We start from the raw sequence: 22,725 nt of genomic DNA on the forward strand, positions 1-22,725 counted from the left end.
AGTCATGTTATACAGATTGAAGTAATAACTTTATAATAATACAAGCATTATTAGTTAAGCACCTTGAAAAGGGGATAGATGCTAGATAAAAAATATATTTTATTATTATTATTATTATTATTATTATTATTATTATTATTATTATTATTATTATTATTATTATATTATTATTTTTAGTAGTAGTAGTCGTAGTACTAGGAATTGCATAATTATGATAAGTGTGCATTTATCTACCACACCAGCTGCTATATAAATTAAATAATAGCTGTTTAACAACCTATCCCTAAATTGGTTAAGTAACAACAAATCAGGTCATTTATGGTAGCAAAGAAAGCTGAGTTGTTGAGGGTCCAGTGAGTTTTGAAATATTTTTATGACTGCTCCAGGAATGTCAAGGGCACAGGGCGCTGCTCTCATCCTTCACCCTATGCAGCTTGCCTTGTTTGCGCCCACCCCAAGGCTTTAATATTTCTCACCTCCGCTACAAGGGCATTTGACTAATAAAGCAAGAAACGGCAAAGGCGATGCTAGGAAGAACTTTCCCATCAGCCTTCAGTTGGCTGCTGTCCAGCACATCACCGCTCACTCATTGCTCTGCTCCCCAAAGGCCTGCTGGCTTTCACGCTCCACATAGTCCCACTATTGAACGACGGCACGTACTGTATATGAAGGGCTCAGGCCGACCTGACCGTAACTTTCAAAGAATTATGTTTATTGCCCGGCCTAATGAAATAAATTGTGAGAGGTCCTAGGGTTGAAAGGAGAAGGACCATCTTGCCATTTTGTGATTTGTAATGAAAACTGGAGTGAAAAAGGCTGTGTCATCCAACCTCTTATGGACAGCCACACATAAATAACAATAAATGCATAATCTCTTCTTATTTGCATGAATAGCACAAAACACTACAAAGTGTGAAATTAATCTAAATAGATTATTCTGATAAAAAAAAATCCTGAGCTCTGCTGAGCACTAAACACCTAAGCTGACAGTGGAGTCAATGCAAAACCAAGCAGTTTACTTTTCAGACTGTCAATAGCTTCACACATAATGAAATGTGGAGGAGATTCTCCTTAAAATAATCACAATGACTTTTTTCACAGGTAATATGTTTTCCTGCCACTACACAAAGTTTTGTGCGTTAGATTAATTGGCAATTCTAAATACATGGACTAAATCCAAAGATGGTTCCTGTCTTTGTGATGGTCTGGATTGGCTCCATCAGCCTCCACATCATTTGAGCTTGGAACTGTTGATAGCATGTCTGACAATGAGCCGGGCAATGAGAACACACAAGTTGGTGCACAGTGACAAAACAAAACAAAGGGTTAAAATCAAAAGATACAGTGCTCTTCATCAATAATAAATAAGCCGTAAAATCAATGTGCATGAGGAGGTTAAAATATTACTAATAAATAGATCCAATAAAAAAGAGGGTAAAATACAGAGACAGTTCTTTTATAAACATGAACCCCAATGCTTCCCTCTAAAATCTGCCGTCTCCTCCATTTATCCCATGAGGGCCTTGCAGCAAGAGGGGATGTCCACCGAAAGGTAAATACCTTTCACATGTCTCCATTGTTAGTCCATTTCATGCCGCGCCGCCTCTATCACCACCAGTCCTTTGGCGTCTGTGGGAGCCACAACATAACGGGTCATTCTAACTACCCAGAATCACTCAATAGGAGATCCTTAGTTCAGCTCCAGACTCCTCTCCATGAAGCTCACTCCAGACCACCTGCCTCCATTCCTCGCACCTCTGGCTCTCATGATCTTGCCTCTTGCTCTCTCTTTCTTTCTTCTACTTTAACCTCTGCTCTCTCCTTTTTAATCCCTTATCCTGTTTCCTGCTCAGACTCCTTTTATATACAGATAAGGATGAAGAAGTGTTGAAGACAGACCTCAGAGCATTAATGAGGCAATCAACTGAGCAATGCATGTGTCTGCATGATCAGCCAATCACCCCCAATTAACACCCTGGAGCTGCTCCGCCACGCTACCGGACACACCCACACTCCTCCGAAGCCCCAGTGCTTTTATTAAATTATTTACTTAAAATCACACCGATTCACACAGATTTTTATTAAAAATCGTCACAGACTTCTCCCATTACAATCTTGTGCCTTTTACTGCAGAAATCAGCTATTCCCAATGGGTTAGGACATCTATACTTGTATGTAATTATGTGTAGCGTGGTACAGATGGATTGAGTTTGATGCAAAGAACAGACACCCTAAGACTTCAAGGGAATTCTAGGTGATTACTTTGTTTGGTGCATTCACATATAATGTGAGAGCACCTACTGCAATAGTCATGTTTGTCTGACCCGTCTGTCTGTTTGCATGAAACAACTTGCCTCCCACCCAGTGGACCAATTCTTCTGCTTCAAAGAAAATTCTCAATACAGTTCTGTTTTCATTGAGGTATCTCAAACAGAACACAGTGTACAAAGTTCTCGAATTTTAAAATCTACCATTGAAAAGCATTGGCAAATTTGTGAGCTTGTGTCTTGAAACAGAGAAACATTCTGTGGAACTTCAACTATGTATTAGCTTACTGTTTCAATTTTACCTTGACTCACGTATAAGTCGGGTATTGAAACACGAAAAATTGATCATAAAATCGGACCCCGACTTATATGCTATGTTCAAAAATGAGACACTTAATTTTTTTTGTTTTTTACATCTTGCTTCTTCCAATCTCGGACCAGTTTCTCAGACACATCGAATTTTGTTGCAGCAGCGCATTTACCAGTTTCTTTTGCCACTTCAATGACTTTTAATTTAAAACCAGCTTTTAATTTTCTTCTGATCGAAAACTCCATCATAGATAAGGGATGCTCTTACGATAAAGGTGTATGAGGGTGTGAGATTTAAAAAACACAAAATAGTGCAAACTTTGCTTCGGAATAGTTCGGGTATTACCGTGTGGTCATGTAGGTACAATACATAGAATAAAAAAGGTAGTGTACTCCATGGTTAGTCTCTCAGGTGGGCGTTAGCATATCATAATCTCTTGGACCAATAGCGTGAGTTTTCTGCATTCGACTTATACGACCGGCATTATAAAATACCAGAAATTATACGATAAAATCAAGCTTATCTTGATTTTATCGACTTATCTGTCAGAGAACTTAAACACGAGTATATATGGTATATATTTTGTACAGTATATTGTCATCTTTTACTTGTCTGCCAGTCACTCAGATTCCCAATACAATGCCAGTGAAGAGGCATGCAATGGCAAGTTTATCATAAAACGGTAGCACCTTCTCCTTTTGCTTAAGGTAAGTTAACATTTAAGTACAAAAAACTCACTTCTCTGGAAATGATTGAAAGCAGTTCTGTAAGCATATATAAGACTGAATTGACTGAATTAATGTTATCTAATGATTATTATTATAAAGAGTTGACTTTATCAACATGCAGCTAAGCAACATTTGAACTAACTAATTACACAGGAGAGGTGCAGCTCCCCTTAGTGATATAAAGTTAGCACAAGTTTAGAACATTGTTTCATAAACTATGGCTGGCTTTTGGTTCACGCAGAATCGTGACTTGCCACTGTATTAAATGAGAAAGGGTCACATATGGTTCGTGAAATCTCATGATAAGTCCCCACAGGCAATGTATGGTGACAAAACTCCAATGGAAACCCACCAACTCCCCTGCATGACTGTTGGAGTCAAATCTTCAAGGATGATCCCCATGCTAAAGGGATTACTGTCGGATTACTGTGGGATTACTTGGTCTCAGTGACACTTTGAAGGACAAGATTGTGTGTTGAGAAAAAAAATGGCTAAGACACACTGGTTTACAAAATGGAGTGCAGTTGATCTTTGGGTGCAAGTTCACAGCCACTGGGCCGTCCCCAGGGTCTGCACTGTGGTGTACAGGTTCTACAATGAATAAAGAGGCTGACTGTGCTGCAAATAGCAAGGACTGGACAGGAATACAGTTAGCACCGTGCTGAAAGCGTGGCTTAGTGGCATAGTGTGTGACAAAATCTGTGTTGGGGTTATGGCTTTTCCCTGCTTGTAGAGCTGCTTTTACTTCTATGTATCTACAGATTAGAATTCAAATCTTTAAGATAACTCTCATCTTCATATTCTAGTTATTCAGTAAATCAGATGTTTTTCCAACTTCTTGGAATTTATATAATTTTAATGAATTACTGAGCTTTAACAACTATGAGTAGCTAGATGGGAAATTTATTACATTTGCTTTTCTTCTTTCACAGGATATGTTAATAGTGCATTTAGGCTAGTATTGGACATTTATTGTTAACAGCTATTTTACTTTTGGTAATCATTGGATACCACTCTATTGGGTATACCTTCAAAAATGCTGTTTTACTAAAATTGAACAACAGTTAGTCACTAGCCCTTCACCATCAATGCACAACATGTAATATTGTTTTTAAATCACTTGAATTGGAATCTGCTGTGTATGGAAGCTACTGAGCCACCACAAGCATGTTTAGGCTACATTTAGTAGCAACGTGACATGGGACAGTGCTGTGTATTCAGTGTAGTCTACGAACACTTGCAAAAATATGTAAGACACAGAAATGTAATAACTGACTCTTGGAATAAGCAACTAAGAACTGTGAAATGTTCCAGCTTTCATATCAGTTAAGTTAGCTGCTGGATGCACCCATGCGTACATTAATCGAATTTGTTGGTGTGCGCTGTGAACTCCATGTTTCCCTTGTGCATTTGTTCCTTCTCCATCACTGGGTCTTGTCTGTTTGTGATTGGCTTAGCATAGGCATGCAGTTAGAAGAGAGAATAAGAAGTGCAAGAGGATCTGGGTAGTTGCCGTTGACTGTCAAATGCAGATTTCTCCTTAATAAACATCTGTTTTCCTTCATTTCTACAGTTTCTGAAGCCATTTTTGTTCAGATCAGTTCATGTATTGTAGTTTGTTTAGATGCAACCAACGAAGGGAGATGAGCTGCCATTGTTATGGAGCTCCGAACCTGAAGTATGAATGCTCTCTGCAACCATTTAACTAGAGCCTAAGGCTATATTTTGCTTTTGTTTTCTTCTCTCGCCATCATACACTTTATAATTTGAACCAACTTGTTATTTTGAGTAAGGCCCGGTTGGCACCCCAACAATGCATTTTCACTCCTAACTTACCTTTGATGAATGATGCCAGCGGGAGGGCCGAGCGATGCCGGCAGACAAAAAAGCAAGACTTCTGCTGGAAATCAGGCATTCAGCGAATAGAGTGTTTCAAAGGGACAGTTGGAAGATGAATTGTTCTGGAAACACAACGCCCAGCTCTCACCACCAAAGGTTGTATCCACCATTGTTATGTTTTCACAGATTTTTAGAGTGTGGACTGTGTGCTCTCTTTTAAAAAGGTTTTTACTCCTGATATTTGGGCTGCACCCAACTCCAATTCCCATGGAGGCCTGTGGGAACCCAAGGCACAGCTCCAACCCAGGAGGGTGGCCATTGCAAGATCTATCTATCTATCTATCTATCTATCTATCTATCTATCTATCTATCTATCTATCTATCTATCTATCTATCTATCTATCTATCTATCTATCTATCTATCTTCTGGTGCCACAACATTGCACCAAGGAAACACTTCTGGGATTTGCCAAACCTTCATAAAATAGGGCAGGTCTCTCTGAGCAGCATCCTCATGTGGCATCCAAAGACCCCACCAGGGCTGTCCTCCAGAATTACAATTCTTATACAGGAGCCATATTAGAGGAACACTGCCACCTAATGCATAGGGGGAACACTCATTCCCAGGAGGCAGTCTAATCCACCCATTAGCAATGCCTCTTTGCCAAATTAAGAAACATCACTCATCCTGGCCATGGCGGCCTCCCATCTATCTATCTATCTATCTATCTATCTATCTATCTATCTATCTATCTATCTATCTATCTATCTATCTATCTATCTATCTATCTATCTATTATGTAGTGCCTTTCACATCTATCTATCTATCTATCTATCTATCTATCTATCTATCTATCTATCTATCTATCTATCTATCTATCTATCTATCTATCTATCTATCTATCTACAGTGCTTATAAAAAGTCCCCTTAGAAGTTTTCCCATTTTCTTGTTATACACTAGAACACTGAATCACAATGGTTTCAATTTGTCTTTTTTGACTCTGATCAACAGAAAAAGCCTCTTTAATGACAAAGTGAAAACAGATTTCTGCAAAGTGGTCTAAATGAATTCTGCAAGTCATTATGATACACATGCCCAGAAATCTTGAAATGTCTCTGCACCCACCCTGTCAGATATGACCACAGCATGCACCGTTCTGACTGGTCATTCATCTTTCAATATGACTCTGTACCATTCAACAGACAGGCACACTTTATTTCTCTTTATTCTTACATTGCAAAACATACAATTTTCTTGGTTCCCATGTCACAAACTCCAATCAACAGATGTGACTGAGATGTGGTGACTCTGAATAATAAGGGGCCACGATAAATGAAACAATGACTGAAAGGTACATATCTATTTTAAGAAAGCCTCACTTTCAGGATGTATTTAAAATGAAATATTTCATACCAGCATCTAATGAAATTGTAAACACAACTGAATAATTCATTTTGTGAGTTTTAACCTCACTGATTAGCAGCGGCTCTCCATCAGCCCCTCATGACTGATTGTCACTGAGAGCCGCTTCCCTGGCAGGAAGCAGACAGGCTAGACAGGTGTGCACTGCATCGAATGGGCGCCATACTGACGGCACTTTAATCATAATAAGCAGTTTATGAGGTCCTCGTGCTGAAGGATGCCTCTAAAAATGGATAGTCGTGTGACCAGTCAAACTAGAAGATATTTTTTTGGGAGTAAAAAGTAAAAAAATCTCCATACAGTTCTTACCAAGAAGTAGCTCTAATAACGGTGACACCAGACTTTGCAGAAAAAGTATAAATATTGAAGCAGCTCTGTGATATTGTGGATAGTCAGTTTTATTTACATCATGGTACTTATTCAAACATCCAGGACGCTGATAATGTGTCCAGTTTGAAATGAGACTGAAGACGATGAATGTGTCCTTGGTAATCGGGTCCAGCACCTGGCTGAAGTAGACCCGGACGTTTGTAAAGGAGCCCTTTAGTCACTAGCATGGATTTCTGTCACACCAGTCAGGTGTTTCTCTCTCTCTCTCTCTCTCTCTCTCTCTCTCTCTATATATATATATATATATATATATATATATATATATATACTGTATATATTACAAACATTAACACTGCCTTTACAAATCCCATACCAAATAGCATATAACAGATACATATGCAATGCATTTGTTGATCCAACAAATGGTGCATCACAAACATTTACATTAACTCTTTCAGGGCGGATGTTGACTTTTGTCAAATGTAAGGATTGACAGTGGTAATCAATTGTAACCAGTGACAAAACCTGGCATTACGTTTTAGATGGACTGCCTTTGCTAGATGAAAAGTTACCTTTATTAGCTTGTCTGAGATTCCCTGCACTCGCATGAGTAGCAAACAGTGGCAAAAATGGCATCAACATCTACTGAGAGATCAAAGCGAATACGTAAAGCAAATGGATGACGTTTTGCATATTATCGCTGAATTAGACTTGGACTTGTTAGACTTTGATTTTGATACAAATGATCATAAATGAATGTGAGGTACTGGCATCAGCTGATCAGTCCCCAGCTGATCGGGGTGCTGAACAGGTTGGTGTAGCTGTCACACCTATGGCACTGATCACCTGGGAGGACCGCCACTTACAATGACAAGAGGTACAAATCAGACTGCAATGCACTGGTACCACGGCCACCCCTGCCATCTCCACATCGTGAAGACAGCCAGGCAGCCTGTTGAACTGGCGGCCATGGCTCGCAATAATAGACCTTTCATGTTGATTTTTGTGTGAAACCATTACTTTGAGTGCTTTTCAGAAAACTGTGTTTTTAGCAAAAAATACCCAGCACTCAAAGAGTTAGTAAAATGTTACAAAATTTCAAAATTCATCCCAGTAGAAGGTTCACTGCAAATGTTAACTTTGTATTCTACTTCAATTACTTAGATTTCAACATGTCTTAGTTGGGTTACACAGCTTGTACACTGTTTAAATACATAGGAATTTAATTTTACAGGTTTGAGAATATGATATGATATTATATTATATTATATTATATTGCAAAATCTTGACAAATCTGCCCTGCTGTTATTATTAGACAGTCAACATTGTAAAGCTAGAGACAGTATTGGATGTTCAACCTGGTTGGCGTGGCATCATGCACATTTTGGCAGCTGAGAAGTCTGAGGGGTGGAGACCTCAAAAGTACTGCTTAAAAAGGGGGGAGCAGCATGAAGTGGGCCATTTTTCTCTTTAAGAAAGAAGCCGTGGTAGAAAGACTGTAAGAAAAGGCCCTTCTTCAAGTGGCAGAGGGGGCTAAGTGGTGATCGAGGGTATTATCTGTAGCCAGATTATTGGAGCAGTTTAAAAAGTCTCCAGAATTTCCAAAGTTCTCAGTTTGTTCCAGTGTTTTTGTATTTTTGGTTTTGCAGTAAATGGGCTATTGGCTCAGTTTTTGATAAAATGCTGTGATCATCTTCCTTTACCCCAATACAGATGTTTGTTACAATATTATATTATACTAGCCACGTGCGCACAACTACATTGCGCATGTTAAAGTTGTCTGTGAAGGGCTTCCTGTTTAAACGTGGCTGCCAGTCATGAACAGGTTCCTTCGTCATTTTTTATAAGAGAAACAAAATTAAAAAAGAAAACCCTTGGACATTGATTCGATAGGAACGGCCTACTCGGAATCACTGCCCGAATAGTAATTATGTGGTGGTGTAGGAGCATTTCTACTTCTGTCCGTTCACAGTCCATCTTGTTTTCACGACGCTATCGTTGCCTCTCACGATGTCTTCTCAACCTTTCTCCAATCTTGCAGGTTGCTTTATGGCAATCCAAAGAGTAAGGCAATATACACGGAGCAATGGGTATAAAAGGGGGACACATAGGTATCCAGGCTCTTTAAAGCATAAATAGGGATCACTTCACTGACATGTAAGAGCAAGCCACGACAACTGTGAGACGCACAGCACTTGCCGGCTACAACGTAACAATAATAATTTCCGGAATGTGCTGTTATGTTGTCATTCATTTTACCCACTGTCTTTCTTTCATTCATATGTTACATAGGCACGTACCTTTTATCTTCGGCAATCTCATTCTCTAACCAGCATAACACTGTCCACCACCCCTTTCGTTATTCCGGCACATTGTTGACATCCGTGAGTAATAACAACGTACTAAACTGGAAGGTGGTCTACGCATGCGTGGAATTCATGGACAAACAAAGATCAAGATCTAAATGAAGATCTCTTTAGTTAATTTAAAGCACAACAATTTGTTTAGTTTGAATGTCTGTGTTTTGAGGTGTGACTGGAGTACTACAGTCTTCAGTAGTATAAGCCTGGAGGAGATTCTTAATGCAATGCCTATGTTTTAGCTGTCTCTCTACTGCCATCTAGTGCTTCTTCTTCTAATTAATTTGCGGACAAACAAAGATCAAGATCCAAATGAAGATTATATATACATATACATATTATATTATATTATATTATATTATATTATATTATATTATATTATATTATCCACCCATCCATTATCCAACCCACTATATCCTAACTACAGGGTCACGGGGGTCTGCTGGAGCCAATCCCAGCCAACACAGGGCGCAAGTTAGGAACAAACCCCGTGCAGGGCGCCAGCCCACCACAGTTATATTAGATTAGATTAGATTAGCCATTACCGGGGTATATTTCTATAATGGATTAAGGTGAGAAAGCAAATAATGTGTTTTTTAAATGTTGACCCTTTTGTCATTGCTGGCTGAAGTGCGGGTATATCATCCATCATCTACTCTTCCTCTCTCTCAATGTTTCTGCTCTCATAAGTCAAGAATTTGTTCTTTTTGGGTTTGATTTCACTATAATTTGGACCAACCCTAGACAATATGCCAAATTCATTACCACTGGCTGAAGTGTTCTGGCCTTGTTTTTGCACCCTCTGGCGCCCACCACTGCCTCATTTTTCTTGAAAGGCCTTCATTTTAAGATTTTAAGTTGTATCAACACTATTAAGCATGAAAAATGTCATGAATTTTTGGAGTGATGCATCTTTGCTCTTCCCCAGTAAGAACACCCAATCCCATGACATTTTTACAAGTCATGTAGTCTGGATTTTAATTTGGTTTACTTTTATTATATATGCAAAATTTCATTAAGATCAACATGATGGTGCAGTGGTAGTGCTGCTGCCTCGCTGAAAGGAGACCTGGGTTCACTTCTCGGGTCCTCCCTGTGTGTAGTATGCATGTTCTCCCTATGTCTGCGTGGGTTTCCTCCCACAGTTCAAAGAGGTGCAGGTTAGGTGCATTGGCGATCCTAAGTTGTCCCTAGTGTGTGTGTGCCCTGCCTGGAGTTTGTTCCTGTGCTGGCTGGGCTTGGCTCCAGCAGACCACCATGACCCTGTGTTAGCATACAGCAGGATGGATGGATTGTTGTTTTGGAATAGGGTGCAGTTTTTGGGTTGTCCCCCCTCCCTTAAAACCAGGAAAAATGTATGAAATCCCATGTACTCATTACTTTACGTTGGACCATAATGGACCAATGACAATGCCTGCCTCATTGTAGTAACAGTTTAAGGGTCCCTCCAAACAGCTCCGAAATACAAATTCAAGTTTTATGGACAGAACTTACACTCAGATCTTTCAAAACCCTTTGTTCCTTTTTCTTTGATCTCTTGCTCTAACCCTTAACATGCACACGTACCGGTCCTGGTACATAACTACAATTGGACGACGTCACAATCATGTCACAGCCATGTGTGCATGCCCCTCTGTCATGCACCTCGACATACTACACATCAAATGAAATTTCAGAGTCTCATCTTTCCGATGATATAAACCATTTTGACACACAACAACCACAGCACTGACACTAAATCCTTTTTTACAGAGAAGTAAATACTTTTAAGAGCTGACTTTTCCTACCTTTGACTACCTTTGAAGGCTCTCTGCAAGTCAAACATCAATATTTCCGAGCAATATTGATCTCATTCTGTCTGTAAGGCTCCAGGGAATATAATCCAGTAAAACGATTAGGTCCAAAACACACGATAGATCCTCAAAGGGACAAAACTCCAGAAAACGTTTTTTAACTCGAGACTAGCTCCGATATTTTTTTTCATTTCTATTGGTCATATCAAACGTAATTTGTTTCTGTCGGCAATAACCATGCTAAAGCATGTTACACGGAAGTGTTAGCTTCGGATTGACACCTAAGTTGGCCAATTATGAGGGGTCTGGGGGGTGACTGGCACCTCGTATAGCCAACAAGTGTCACAGACAGCTGAACGATGACGCACAACTCCAAACCCTGGTAGAATCTACCAGTTTGATTGGACGCTGTGTGTGACACTTCAAACTTACAGCCAATGAGCTGCTGAGCACGCCGATATGTAACTTGCCATGCCAACTTGTAAACAAAACCGATCGGAGCTGCGCAAAGCTGGCATTTGTGCCAGTCTGCAGACTTGGTGCGTGGTTGTTTATTGTGATTTCACCAAGTTTTTTGCATTTTAAATATGGATAAACATACAGATAAACGTAAATACACTCTCGATGAAGTAGTAGAGGCATGTACGCGGCGTGACAGTGATCGATCAGACCAGGAGACGTCTAATGGCAGAGAGCGACATGTGACATGCCCTTGTGCTTTCTGCCTGCTAGGGATTGCTACAATCAGTGGCACATGGAAAAACTCTGAGCTGTGTTGTAACAGTTTGTAAAAAAGTGTATATACTTTGTGTGCATTTTATTAAAAAAAGTAAAAATAAAATATATATATATATTTTTAGCCCATAAGACTTGTTTTGACTATTTTTATATTGAAATGTGTATTTTTTATTGTTTTTATTATGGAATATGAATTTCTATAACTAATAGAGTGACACTGTGTGTAGATATAGATTCCTTTAGGTGTAAGCTTTCAGTAGAGCCCTCATTGATATCTGTGGGTTGAAGCATTCAAAAGTTATTACACTTTTTCCATACGTTCCAAAATGTGGATAATGGATAAACCATAGGTCCCTCTAAAAGCACCTGGACATGCCCACATAAAACTGGTGTAAAATGTCATTTTAAAAGGTATTCTTTTCAAATTTGAAATGTGAGTAATCAACAAGTTATTCTGTTGGTACATAGTGTGTTTCTGTCCCCACCTACCTACTGCAGCTATAGAGGCCTTTATTTTCACAAAAAAACTTAGGCGAGAACAAAAAAATTTATTTTTTCTGTGAGTTCTAATGTGCATAACTTTTGATCAGTCACACCTACAGTGATTCTGACTACTAAGGGTGAAACTAGAGAATGTTACCTTTACAAAGAGACCAAACATGTGTTTATACTCCAGATAGTTCAATAACAACAATGATTCTAATTTGGAGAGGTCAAATTACAAGCGATTTAGCAAAAATGACCCCGCTTGATAAGGGGTTGTACTGATGCTTGATTACGTTTCTATTTTGTTTGAAAGTGTGACCACCAGAGGGGCATATGGATCCCCAAACACATCAGCCACAGGTAAAAATGTTGCACCAAACAAAACTTTTATTTCTGTCCTTTGAGTGGACACGCTTCCAAATAACCGTTCCCCACAGCACCAAGCACATTCCCAAGCACAATAAAACTTTCACTTCTCACTTGTCCTTCTGCCTGGACTCCTCCACTGGAAAGCTTCATCCCTCTTCCTCCCAGCTCTGGATTCCCGAGTAATGGCAGCTGGCTCCTTTTATTGGGTACCTGGAAGTTCTCCAGGCGTCCAGAGATCTTCATCTGGTAGCACTTCCAGGTTTGGCGGATGTGCTGCACCAAAGAGCTCTGCCATGGACCCCAAAAGGGCTTGCCAAACTCCAACTTCTATGTAGCCCTGTGGGAGTCTGAGGCACCACTGCAAACTAGGGGAGCTGCCATCGAGCATTCTGGGGGAGGCAGTGCACTAAATAGGTTGACATCCCCCATCCTTCCATTCCTTGGGCATCCTGGCAGGGTTGGCTTGCCGGCTGTCCCTTACAAAAGATAGAAATGACTTTCATTTCCAACCCCAGCTTGCCTTTTCGTCTACGTATCTCCTGGTCTCACTCTGAGTCACAGTGGAGTTTGCCCTGACTGACTACATCATGTCCTGGTATGGCACCTGCTCATCCTGGGATCGCAAAGCTCTTCAGAAAGTGACATGACAGTTCAAAATATTTACTGGCTCACTCCTATAACAAAGGAAGACCTCAGCTGTACTGTCAGGTCACTAGCTACTCTTTTCTGGACCATCAGTCCTCACACCACTAGACTGAAGGGCAATGTTTAATCTACAAGTTGTAAAACTGCTCACTAGGCACTCATACCGACAAGGAGTCAGTCAGTCAGTCATTGTCCAACCTGCTATATCCTAACACAGGGTCACGGGGGCCTGCTGGAGCCAATCTGAGTCTTTCTTGTATAAACACTTGTAGTTTGCTGACATTTTGTTTTTATCGTGTCTGGCATTGTGCGACTCTCACTGCTCTGTGTACATGCAAGTCAAAATTTCATCATAATGAACACATAAACGTCAACTTGAACTTCAATCCCATTTCTAGAGGACTATTCTGATATGGTAGGAACACTGCCCTCTAGTGGTTGCTGTTTCTTTTCTTTTGTCTCTATTAAAACACATCATCTCTCTGGCCTTCACGCTGATAAATGGCCAGATAAAGGCTTCATAATCTTTAGCCCTCATCATCTGATCTGGCCTCCAATGACAAAATGGATCGGCGATCCTCATAGAGCACTCTGTCATATTAGACTTCTGAAATGCAGCTTCTGTTGTGGCACGCGCAAGGTGAGAGAAAGAGAAGGCAAAATAAATCAGAAAACGCACTGCAGCATTCTGGTTACTGATCATCAAAATGAATGCGCTTTTGAGCCCTCTGACGGATGGCTTGATTTTAGACCTGAAGACCTCTCTGATGTATTACTCTGTCGCTTCGGACATTTTTCAAGGTCTCTCCATGCATAACTCCAACAGAGCCTGTGGGTCAGTGGTCTTAATGAAGTATTAGGAGGTGGGCAAGTGTATTGTTTTTTTCTTTATCATGCATAAGGGAGCGCTGATGAGGGTCTTGTGATGGACTGGCCCGCTGACTGGAATTGGCTCCTGCTGTATGCTGACAGCCCTCTTACAACCCTCACTTGGATTAAGCTGAAGTGGTGCTAAATTAGTTCCTTAATGACCTGCTTCTTCTTATATATTAATTTTGTTTTGTAATTGGGAGTGATTGTCTATAATTGAAATAGAGCAACACAAGGCACACACATGGACTGGTTATTAAATTGATTTAGCGTTTAGCATATAGTGAAGGAAAAGGGGTCTGTCTTGAGTCCAGGAATAACCCGACTTTTCCATCCTAATGACATTTTGAGAGGAAGGCAGGTAAAGACTGGTCCAGGAAGATAATGTATGCTGGGTCCTCTCACTGGTAAAGATGGATGAGGGAATAGTCTACGGCCTAAAGCAGGGGTGGGCAACGTCGGTCCTGGAGGGCCGCAGAGGCTGTAGGTTTTCATTCCAACCCAATTACAGAATTAGAAAACAATATCTGCCAATCTTTGACCTTATTTAATTTTATGGCTTATTAGTCTACAATTGTAGGTTCTTATATCGCAGACTGTTTCATTTCCATGGATGTCATCCAAATGATTTGAAGCCTAAAACTGATCATTTTCAGTCTGTCACATTTTGTGTTTTATTATCTTTTTTAAGGCTAATTAATTTTTTTTCCTTTTGTCCCAGGCTTGAATATTTTTCCAAAACACTCAAAGGTTTCTCACATAAATCAGCATAAAATACTTACTTATGACAAATGTCACTCTGTTTTGTGTGTAAATTCACATACTTATTACAGACTTGTTTGTCTCGTCACTCATAAGCTGAAAATCACTTTCTGGAAAAGAAATGAACGATGGCTGGTAATCCGCAGTGTCTGCCAACACGGCGTGTCATTTGATGAAGTCCAGTAGCCATGGATCTACGTCTGTCTTCCCAGGGTGAACATCACCGCTCTACCATTAGCTACTCCTGCGTGTTCAACACTATAATCAGCTGGATGCAGGTCAGCTGATGCAGTGTTGTGATGTGAGATTTTGCATATAACTTGATAAATGTTTTGTATGTCTTTATTTATAATTTAGGCAAACCAATGTAATTTAGAGGTATTTGTGTTTGCTCAACTCCCAATTTTTACGACTGTCTCTTTGTAGTTTTATGACAGGTTTTAGGGGGATGTGCCTTAAACAAGTTTGATGAGCATTTCTCTGCTAAAGTCTTTGAACCCCCTGCAAGGAAGCCAGGATGTTTAACATATGGTTTTAGGGCAGGAGATATGATGATCTATTCCACCCATTGGTCTGAGATATGGCTGTCTGGATTGGCTGAAGGGGTTGGACAGAAAACCTATAAATTTGCTTACTCAACCACATTCTTTCTCTCTAACCAACATATGATGAAGAAGCATCTCTCTTGCTAACCTGTGAAGATGAAGACAACACAATGAAGAGCACAGCTCAGCAGACATATTGAACAGACATGTGGCTGAAAGCTGAGCACCAACGATGCCTTAACTAGAGACATTTTAAGTAACTACAAGTCTGTGTGCCACCTGAATTACACATCACCATTTAATCAGGTTGTATGGTTGCCAATATTCAAATGTACTTTGCATTTTGTTATTATTTATGAATATTATCAGTAATACATTATTTTATGTGTAACTTAACTCCTGCTTGTCTTTTTACTACATCTAATTGCCTGAGGTTATAGATATAGAAGGGAAGGTGGGGTTAAGTTATAAACAGTGGTAAGTCTGTGAGATTAGGCATTCTAAGGCTACATATTTAATAATACAATAGGGAAAGTAGAGCAATATATATATATATATATATTACTCTACCAAGATAAAACATACAGTTACCTGTCATACATTTTCAGTTTCCAGATTGGTTGTATCAAAATCAGAGTTTGATAAGTCAGAGTCCGATTCGGCAGTAATACACAAAAATTAAATAACATACGCAGAGTATTTTGCTTTGCGCATTCTTGCCCAGTGTTGCTGCCATTCTAGACAATGATTACTCTACACTGCTCATGCACACGCAGGGATCTGACGTTGAGTCAATGAGTCTAACAGTTCTCTAAGCTAAGAGGGTCTACCTATAATGTAACAGTCAGCTGTATCGACTTCTACAGCTTTTATCGCCCACTGTACCCGAATGTTGACTTTAGTCGACACCTAAAAGAGTTAAAGCAAACAGTGCATGATGAATCCATAAAGGTGTAAATGGAAACAAATTAGATGGAGACCCTCTGGCTCCTTTGTAGTTTGCATCTTATTTCTAATAAGGAGCCATTAAAAATACTAAATGCAGTTGTTTAAGATTGAAACAAGCAATTAAGGGTGGGGACCACTAAAATGAAACATCCAAAAGTCACTTCAGCAATAACTGAGTTCTCATAACTGGGTGGGAATAAAAACCTGCAGCCACTGCGGCCCTCCAGGACTGGTGCTGCCTACCCTAGTCTAAAGGAAGTGGGAGAGCAAATTGCTGAATTCTGGGATTTCCCTAGTCTGCTTCTTCAGTGGCTGCATATGAAGAAATACAGAATATCAGCGAGTATGACTCCATGAATACTGTGTCATGTTACTGTTGTGTGAACCTCGAGGAATAGTCAAGGTTTTATTTAAGAAAATGAATCAGGAAGGTGACACAAAGAGAAGGAGGCAGCAGAAATGGACAACCTTGGACAGGAAGGGGGTGAGATGCAGAAATGGGAGTAATGAGGTTGTCACACACATGCGAAAGGGTAGCAGCTAAAGGGCTCGAATAGTGATGTCTGACCAGGGGGTGGTGAGGTGCATTGACTTTTTCTCTCAATCCTCTGCAGATCATTCATGGGAAATTCCACAGGATTCTGCCTTCCGTGATGACGTCACTTCCGTTTCCACTGCCCGTGATGATGTCAATGCCTGCCCAGACCTTAAAAGCCGCCATCTTTGTCACACAACATCATTTCTGTAATGGATATTGAACCAGACACAATGCCTACAAAGATTAAACCTTTTGCAGGCTTTTGGAAAATTTGGAGCCAACCGCACAACTCCATTGTGAGGAATGGTCAGTGTTCTGTTATAGTGGAAGGACTGGGGGAGCAGATTTATACAGGGCACTGCCTCCCCCAGAGCACTAGATGGCAGCCTTCCTCGGTTGCAGCATCACCTTGGAACCCTGCAGGGCTCCATGGGAGTTGAAGTCCCTGTTGGGGTCTGCAGAGTCCTACTTAGGTGGGCTTTCACCACACCTGGATGTGATTCCAGACCACCGTAACAAGCCCCCAGGAGTACTCCCAGGTGCAGCTTAAAAGGAGCTTCCTCACTTCACTCGAGGAGCCAGAGATTGGGAGGTTGGAGGACAAAGCTTTTCAGAGAGGAGTGGAGGAGGCTGTGACTGAGAAAGAGAAGCCAAGGAAGAGAAAGGGCTTTGTGTTTTATTACTGTGCTTGGAGCTGGTGAGAAATGTTTCTGACTGAATAAAAGCTTTGTGTCATGCAGCACATCTATGTCCATTGTGTCGGGTGTTTAGGGAGCTGCCCTGCCTCCATGGTGGTCACGTCATGTAATCAAGCTGCTTATGGCGGTGGGAATGCTTTCTTGGCACACTTTGGGCTTGCACACCAGTCGATCATCGCTTGAATGCCATGGCCTATTTGAGTAGTGTTGGTGATCACATGCCACAATTTACACATCTTTAAATGACAATGCAACATGTCACATGCAAAGGTCGTCTCAAACTGGTTTCATGAACATGTTAGTGCCAATAAGTTCAACATTCTCCAGTGGTCTTCCCAGTTGTCTGATATGAAACCAATACAACACCTTTGGGACGTGGAAGAACGAATGAGCAAATGAGAGATCGGCAGAAACTGCACAATGCCATCACGTCAACATAAATGAGAATTTCCAACATCTTATAGAATGCATGCCAGATAGAATTGAGGCTGTTTTGAGAGCCAACAGGCCCTACCCAGTGTTAGTATAGTGCGCCTAACAATTTGATCTGTTAGTGTCCCTGTATATAGAAGACAGACAGATATGAATACCGGTATGTTAGGGAGGAAGAAGACAGATAGAAAGCTGTGAAAGGTGCTATATACTGTTCATTCATGAAGAGCTATGAGGGCGGCACAGGCAGATGAAAGGATTCTCTGGAGGAACCGCAGAAACATGGTGGTGATTATAAGGTCAACTGCTGTACACATTTTCCAGGAGTATGCAGAGTGCATTTTAACAATGCTTTCAAGCAGACATGAGTCAGCTTTGAATAATAATAATAATAATAATAATAATAAATTATTATTATTATTTGCATTTATATAGTGCTATTCTCACTACTCAAAGCACTCAGCAATTGCAGGTTAAGGGCCTTTTGCCCAAGGGCCCAATAGAGCAGTCCCTATTGGCATTTACGGGATTCAAACCGGCAACATTCCGATTGCCAGTGCAAATCTCTAGCGGGCAGCACAGTAGTGCAGTGGTCAGTACTGCTGCCTGACAGCTCCAGAGACCTGGGTTCACATCTCAGCCCTGGCACTGGGCATATCAATTTCTAGATGAAACCCTTACTAAATAAATTATTGTTTTAGAAATTACAAAAGCGCGGGCTGTATGAGGGCTGAGATCTCCAGCAGGGTTCGCCTTAACGTGCTGCGGCGTGTGGTGCAGGTGTCTCTATCTCATTCCAATAAAGCTTGAATTACTATAATAAAATCAATTAGAATATAATAAAATAGGGTCTATTTCACACAGGATAAGGGGCTGCTGCATTTCTGAGTCAGTGTGCTGGAACTAACACGGCAGACGTTGAGTACTGGCAAGTCATACAGTCTGCTGGCCAAGGCTGCTCTCCTAACGCTTGTTCTTTGGCTATTCTGAGGCCGGCAGCACATGTGACTCACACTCGTCTCTCTGTCTGCCCATTCAAGTCTGTGTTTAGGGCTTTGCTTTGTGTTTACTTTACTGATAGCCTTTCCCTCCCTATGCAGACCTTGCATCTCATGCACCAGCAATAAATAAACCCTCACTCTTTCAATAGGCTGCTAAGGATGCTTATTTTTAGGTATGCTGCAATGTGGTTTCATTATATAGGTATAAAGGACTTTATTGACTGAGAGTCGTTTTCAAAGGAATAAACATTAAGCACAAGATACTTTTAGAGAATTGTGTGTGGCACAGGAGAGAGAAGAAGCGATGAAATAACAAAGGAATACAACAGATTTAGATTTGTCAAAACATAAAATGCAGGCAAACCTGTGAATGCTGCATAAGTGCAGATAGATAGATAGATAGATAGATAGATAGATAGATAGATAGATAGATAGATAGATAGATATGAAAGGCACTATATAATTGATAGATAGATAGATAGATAGATAGATAGATAGATAGATAGATAGATAGATAGATAGATATGAAAGGCACTATATGACAGATAGATAGATAGATAGATAGATAGATAGATAGATAGATAGATAGATTTTCAAAGATGCTACAGATAGTAGATAGATAATGGAATGATCTATGATGGATGGATGGATATTTAGGTAACTATATGCAATAAATGGATAAATAATGAGAGGCGCTAAATGAGATTTCTAAATACTGTAAAACATAATGAAAAGCATTATGCATGGAAGATAATAAAGTCACTATATAAGATGTAATAAAGACACTTCATTTTTGACATTTATTTCATTTTTAAATTTCATTTTTTTAATTTCTCCTTGTGGACAGATAAAGTGTATCTTTATAGAATAAATGCATAATGCCAGGTGTTGTGTAATGTAAATACAAAGATGCCTAAAGATGCTGCAATAGACAGAGTATAAACGTTCTTCCAAAGTTAGTGTGCTTTTAAAGCCCTCGACCTTGTGCCGTTTTCTACATTCCAAGGCTGTTTCAAACCTTTTAATTTTAATTAATTTCTTTGCCTCCCCACGGCTTTTCTCCAAAGGCCTCAGTTTGCTTGTGTGCAATGTATAAAAAAAAACTTACGACATTGAAGAGTTCATCTTTTTAATACACAAATTTTTTTCCTCCCACATTTGTTTTCAAACAACAACTCTATAACTTAACAAAATTTCAGCACAAATCATTTTTCTAATATAGTTCATTATTATTATTCTTTTTTCAGATTCCAATCAACACGAAAGTGAGGTTTACAGTGACAGAGGCTAACTAAACTGCAGGAGCTGAGCCTCTCATGCAGGACCAGATCAGCAGGCCGATGCTCTTTGTTGAACTTTCCACCAAACTGCAATTCTGAAGAATTAAAGGTAGCCAGGACACCATGATGACAAGCATGTCGTTGTAATGTTTGTGTCCAAGCAGTATTACAATGCATGCAGATTTGTTAACAAAAAGACGTAAAAGGTGCCAGAAGATGGGATTAGAGATTGTGAGCTGCTATTTAGCCCCTTATTATATTTAGTGTATTTACTACACAATACCCAAGCTGTGACAAAAAGATTAGAAGACAGAGAGATTGAATGAAGGTGCTATATAATGTATAACAGTAGCCATTAAGGCTTACATTTAGCAGGTCATTTGCTTCTTATATTCGAATGGATACAATTATTATGACAGATAAATAGATAAATATAGAAAACAGTATACATTGAATACATCTAGGAATATAGCATACATAGAATACAGGATATATCAGCTGTAATAAAAGGATAAATGTTTGTGTTTCTGTGTGCCTGTCTAGTTGCTATATCTCTGTCATTCCAACAGATGGCACATCACAAACACTTGTAGTAATGCATTTTATTTTGTGATTTGGTGATATGACAAATGCAATGCATTTAATTATTACATGCATTACATTTTATACATATACTAGCAAAATACCCTCGCTTCGCAGTGGCAAAGTACTGCCTTAAAAGTTTTATTAAGAAGAAAATGAAACCTTTTCAAACTGAGGGAAAATATACCAATAATTATTTGTTAAGGATCTCATTGTATACCACATTGTGAGTTCGGCCCTTCGATTGTAATATGACCAAGCTGTGCACTGAGTTTACTCTTGAGCATGCAAGTACAGTTGGCCATGTGAACAGTAATCTTGTTTCAAATCTCACAGCTTGGATTGCTGCCGTCATAATCAGTTTGAGTTTCATGGTTTGTTTCAAGTACGACAGTATTTGCAGGATTTGTTGTGTTGAAGTGACATTCGACATCTGTCAAGCGTTGTAAGTATACAACTGGTTTCATCGATAACTTCACATCAAGCTTTTGAGAGTTTAAACATTCATAAACATCAAAGTGTCCACTACTGAAATCGTCACCTGTGAACTTAATATGTTTAAGAGGCATTGGCGGTTGTCGAAAGGTGTAAAATATTTTGCCATTTCGGTACACTTGAAAGTGAAAACAGAACAATTCAGCGGCAGCCATCAACTCACATGCAGAACCATAGGTGAAGGGCTTAAACATTTCACTCTTCTAGTGCTCCTGTGTAGTATAATTATCTCCTGTACCGTCATCAGTCCACACCTTGAACTTGTCCCAGTCATTCAATACATAAGACACAATGTTCCTCCAGATATCAAGAGTGAGCCTGATATGGCCGTGCAATATGTAACAAAGAGAACGGAAAAGGTAGGTGCCATCTCCGGTCATGGAAACCGCTCGGTAAGTGACAGTTCTTTGATCGATGGTGATCACCTCGATAGACATGGTAATGGGGGTTGGAATGATAAAGGAAATGGGTACCTGATCGATGTAAAGTAAGTCTAAAATACCTACACAATAACTATAATCGTAATAAACGAACAATAAAACAGCTGAAAAGCCGTGGATTAAATAAAAAGGCTGTAGATATCAGTAGGGAGACGTGAATCCCGTGGCGAAGCAAGGAAGGAAATGTAGAGACCGGAGCGACGAATGGCCTTATATAGGCAGGCAACCAACAATGTGGGCGGCGTTGGGAAGGGGGACCCAACTCCGCCTCACACGGTGATTGAGCTGCAGGCTATGGATGTATATATGTACGTAAGTAAGATTCAGTTAGCGCTGGGAACCCACGTACCAAATTTCTTGAAGATGGGCCCATAAGTAACAAAGACTGTTGATAAGTTCAATATGGCGGCCGACAGTGGAATCATACCACCGAAATAAGTACGTACATTGGTTTCGGTTAGCGCAGGGAAGCCGCCTACCAAATTTCGTGAAGATGGGGTCATAAATAAGAAAGTTCAACATGGCAGACATTGTCGACCGTTATGACCATTACGTGTAGAATTTCGAAATGAAACCTGATTAACTTTTGTAAGTAAGCTGTAAGGAATGAGCCTGCCAAATTTCAGCCTTCTACCTACATGGGAAGTTGGAGAATTAGTGACGTTGAAAAGTTCAATATGGCGGCCGACAGTGGTGTCATACCACCGAAATAAGTACGTACATCGGTTTTGGTTAGAGCAGGGAAGCCGCCTACCAAATTTCGCGAAGATGGGGCTATAAATAATAAAGTTCAACATGGCGGACGTTGTCGACCGTTATCGACCGTTATGACCGTTATGTGTTGA

At 40.1% G+C, this 22,725-nt stretch overlaps 1 protein-coding gene across 2 annotated transcripts in view; it reads right to left on the reverse strand.

The window, feature by feature from the left end:
• LOC120535929 (opioid-binding protein/cell adhesion molecule homolog) overlaps window positions 1-22,725 on the reverse strand; it is a 2,184,266-nt gene that overhangs the window by 484,131 nt on the left and 1,677,410 nt on the right. The gene's annotated exons all lie outside the window — the stretch shown is intronic.

Source organism: Polypterus senegalus, chromosome 9 (assembly GCF_016835505.1).
Source record: "Polypterus senegalus isolate Bchr_013 chromosome 9, ASM1683550v1, whole genome shotgun sequence".
NCBI classification, from domain to species: domain Eukaryota; kingdom Metazoa; phylum Chordata; class Cladistia; order Polypteriformes; family Polypteridae; genus Polypterus; species Polypterus senegalus.